Source organism: Erinaceus europaeus, chromosome 11, assembly GCF_950295315.1.
Source record: "Erinaceus europaeus chromosome 11, mEriEur2.1, whole genome shotgun sequence".
NCBI classification, from domain to species: domain Eukaryota; kingdom Metazoa; phylum Chordata; class Mammalia; order Eulipotyphla; family Erinaceidae; genus Erinaceus; species Erinaceus europaeus.
This window is the reverse complement of record NC_080172.1, coordinates 39,800,273-39,804,808: the sequence shown is the minus strand read 5'-3', so window position 1 is coordinate 39,804,808 and position 4,536 is coordinate 39,800,273. Positions and strand designations below refer to the sequence as shown.

At 41.2% G+C, this 4,536-nt stretch overlaps 1 pseudogene; it reads right to left on the bottom strand.

Annotated features, from left to right (window-relative positions):
* Window positions 1–944: 944 nt before the first annotated feature.
* LOC103117235 (zinc finger protein 189-like) lies at window positions 945–3,489 on the bottom strand (annotated as a pseudogene).
* Between the last annotated feature and the right edge of the window lie 1,047 nt (window positions 3,490–4,536).

Sequence of the window (4,536 nt, the reverse complement as noted above, 5' to 3'; positions counted from 1 at the left end):
GGCAGGGGGGATCTTTAAGAGCAGTGGAGCACTGTTGTGTGCTCTCTTTCTCTAAGTGTGTTTCTCTCTGTGTGTGTATCATTCTCTGTCTCTCTCTTTCTAGAAGAAAGAAAAAAGTTGTCTTCCAGAAGCCATGGAATTGTTCAGGCATAGAACCCTAATGGTGTCAAAATACATAAATAAATAATAAAATTCAACATGAGTAAGTAGGATAATATAGAACAAAATTATTCTCCTTTTTTTTTTTACACAAAACAAACATGTTTAATGATTAAAAGATGAATAGGCTGTGATAATAGACATTAACTAAGGGAAGTCCTAGAACCAGAAATGAGGACTTCAAAATTGCATGCAAAATCTAGTTACCAAAAAAGAAAACCAAAGCAATACCAAAATATCTCAGGTTCCTGAGATTAAGTTTTCAATTCTTCATAATCAAAACATGTACATTTTCACATGCTATTGGTAGAGGAAGAATAAGGTTAGTTTTTAGGACTATAAATATATTTCACTGATAAGAGGGCACAAAAGGAAGAGCTGTCTTCCTCCACCTTTTTTTGGGTCCATCTTGAGAAAAAGGCACTCCCCAAAGGTTCCTTGGTAACACCTTTACCAGTTTTAATCACACAATTTTTATATGTAAAATCAGTAGTGTACTAAGTTAACAGACTTGGGAACTACAAGGCATTGGAATTGCCTCTCACAAATCATCTAACAAAAAGCTGTCTTTCTTTAGTAGAGAGAGAAAGAGAGAGGGAGAGAGAATGAAACCAACTTTGGATTTTTTTGAAAGACAAAAGCTGGGCTTTGTTTCCTTGAAAACTTAATCATATACTTAAACTACTGGACTTTGGCATGCATAGCCAATAATCATGGGACTGAAAGAGCCACCAGATAAGATGGTGGTAGAGTGGTCATTAGTTCCAGTTTTCTTTTTTTAAAAAAATATTTTATTTATTTCCTTTTGTTGCCCTTGTTTTTATTGTTGTAGTTGTTATTGTTGTCGTCATTGTTGGATAGGACAGAGAGAAATGGAGAGAGGAGGGGAAGACAGACAGAGGGAAAGACACCTGCAGACCTGCTTCACCGCCTGTGAAGCAACCCCCCTGCAGGTGGGCAGCCGGGGGCTTGAACCGGTATCCTTATGCCAGTCCTTGGGCTTTGCGCTAGTTCCAGTTTTCTATTAACTGTTTCAACCTTCCTTGCACCACTGTAATTTTGTACTCCCTTTAATTGTAACAAAGTGCTCAGATCCTGGGTTTAACCTCTGTTGATTTGTTAAAGACACTTAAAGAAATTATTGTCTTTATGATCATCAACACAAAGGGTAATGTAAATCTTCAACTTCAATTATCCACTATTTATAGTGGAATCGTTATAGATGCCACTTGTCTGAGGTTAAGGAGAATTTATTTAAACTTGACTCATGTTGATCCATACTGAAACAGCACTTGGGTAGGTAATCTCAAGTCAAATAATTTAGATATTTCTCTACTTTTATTGCAACCATGCAGTATGTAATTTCTGATGTTGAATAAGAGAGGTACGGCAATTGAACGCCTCACCACACGCATCACATTCATAGGTTTCCTGGATTTTTACCTCTGCATGAATCTTCTGATGGTTAACAAGGCTGCGTTGTTGACTAAAACTTCTGTCACATTTCTCACACTTGTAAGGTTTTTCTCCTGTGTGTATTCTTTGATGCTGAATCAGGCCTGAGTTCCGGCTAAAGGCCTTCCCACATTCATCACATTTATGTGGTTTATTACCTGTGTGAACACCCTGATGTCGAATAAGATTGCAAAGTTGACTAAAACTTTTGCCACATTGTCTACAAAGATAGGGCCTCTCACCGGTGTGGATTCTCTGATATTCAATAAGAAATGAGCTTCTACTGAAGCTTTTCCCACATACAGTATATAGGTAGGGCTTTTCACCAGTGTGAATTCTTTGATGTTGTACAAGATGAGCACTGACACTAAAAGTTTTCCCACATTCATCACATTTATAAGATTTTTCCCTAGGGTAGACTTCCTGTTGTATAACAAGACTGGAATTTGGATCAAAACTTTCCTTAGTTTCATTGTATGAATATGCTTTCTCTCTGGTGTGAATTCTCTGATGCTGAATAAGACCTGATCTTCTACTAAAGGCTTTTCCACATTCCCCACATTTATGGGGTTTGTCTCCTGTGTGAATTCTCTGATGATGAGTAATATTGCAAAGTTGACTGAAACTTTTTCCACACTCTTTACAGGTCTTTCACCTGTGTGAATCCTTTGGTGTTCAATAAGGAATGAACTCCGGCTGAAGCTTTTACCACATTCAATGCAAAGAAAGGTTTCTCACCAGTGTGAATTTTTTGGTGTTGTATAAGGTGTGTACTTAATCTAAAGGCTTTCCCACGTTCACCACATTTATGAGGTCTTTCCCCAGTGTGAATTCTTTGATGTTCAACAAGTAATGAATTTCGACAAAAACTTTTCTTACACTTGGTACAGTGGTAAGGTTTTTCACCTGTGTGAGTTCTCTGATGTTCAATAAGGTGTGACTTCCAACTAAAAGCTTTTCCACAGTCACTACATTTATGGGATTTCTCACCTGTGTGAATCCTTTGATGTTTAACAAGGATCCTTCTCTGGCTAAAGCTTTGTTTGCACTAATTACACTGATAGGGCCTCTCTCCAGTGTGGATTCTCTGATGTCTAATAAGGGTTGAGCTCACACTAAAGGTTTTTCCACAGTAATTACACTCATAGGGTCTTTCCCCAGTGTGAATTCTTTGATGTTCGATAACAAATGAACTTCAGCTAAAAGTTTTCCCACATTCATTGCACTGAAAAGTATGAACCACTATGAACCCTTTGGTGTTGAATGAAATGGGCTTTGCGGACAAAATTCTTTCCATATTCTTCACATTTGTGACATTTCTCTTCTGAGTTTGTTCTCTTTTGGTTAATATTATTATTTCCTCTGAATATTCTCTGTTCCTGAGATAATGACTCCCTTGGTATTTCCCATAAGAAGATTCCTCTTTGTTTATCTAACCTACCAACAAGTTCAAAGGTTCCACTATCCATGGGGTCCTGGTCAATCTCACTTTTAATTTTTGTAAGTATTACATTCTGTGGTTCCACTTCCTCCTCAATTTCTTCAATTTCTTGTTTTATGATTGGTTCCTCATCCTTATCACTGTTCAAAACATCGAGGGAGACCAGATTCCCATAGTTGTCCATCACCACGTCTTTGTACAGGCTTCTCTGAATGGGGTCCAGGTAATCCCACTCCTTGGGCTCCAGCGCAGGGCTTGGGGAGGCTACTTCCGGGACTGCACGGCCGAGCAGGAAGCCGGGGAGGCCTGCAGGCCCGCGGGGAACCAGGCGCCGCGAGTGCAGGGCCTCCAGGCGGGGTCCCACCCGGTCCCCCGGCGGTCACCACCCCGGTGGCTCCCGGGTGCCCCGCGCGCCCCCACCTCAGCCACAGGCCACCCCGCACCTCAATTATTCTCCTTCTATTAGACATAATCAAACTTCTGCCTTTTCCAGGAAATTTTCCTTAATATTCCCTGATATATGTTTACCTAACCAAGGACAAATCTGCATCCTGCCTTCTTTATTACTGTTACTCTGCTGTCTTAGATGATATTGCCTACTCAATTAGAGACCATGATTCTTTGGAGAGCAAGAGGAACATAGTCTGGTACAGTGATGCCTCAGAGCTTCCAGTGCCACAACTGGACTTATAGTACTGTTAAAATAGCTTAGCATTCAGACAGTGATGCATTAGGTAGAAGACACACATTACTATGCCTGAGGAACCCAGGCTCAAGCCCTTTGGTCCCCTCATGAAAGGAGGAGGCTTCACAAGCAGTGGAGCAGTGCTAAAGTATCTCTACCTTTCTCCCTTTCCCTGCCCCCTCCCTCTGTGGTTTCACCTTCTAGTCAAACTAAATCAATCCATTTAAAAATGAAATAGTTTAGGGGAGTTGGGTGGTAGAACAGCGGGTTAAGCACACATGGTGCAAAGCACAGGACTGGTGCAAGGATCCCGGTTCGAGCCCCTGCTCCCCACCTGCAGGGGAGTCACTTCACAAGCGGTGAAGCAGGTCTTCAGGTGTCTTTCTCTCCCGCTTTATGTCTTCCCCTCCTTTCTCCATTTTTCTCTGTCCTATCCAACAACGACATCAATAACAACAACAATAATAGTTACAACAACAAAACAACAAGGGCAGCAAAAAGGGAATAAATAAATATTTTTTTTAATGAAATAGTTTAGGGAGTCAGGCTGTATGTAGCACAGCAGGTTAAGTGCAGGTGGCGCAAAGCACAAGGACCGGCAAGAGGATCCCGGTTGGAGCCCTGACTCCCCACCTGCAGGGGAGTCGCTTCACAGGCAGTGAAGCAGGTCTGCAGGTGTCTATCTTTCTCTCCTCCTCTCTGTCTTCCCCTCCTCTCTCCATTTTTCTCTGTCCTATCCAACAACTATGACAACAATAATAACTACAACAATAAAAACAAGGCCAACAAAAGGGAA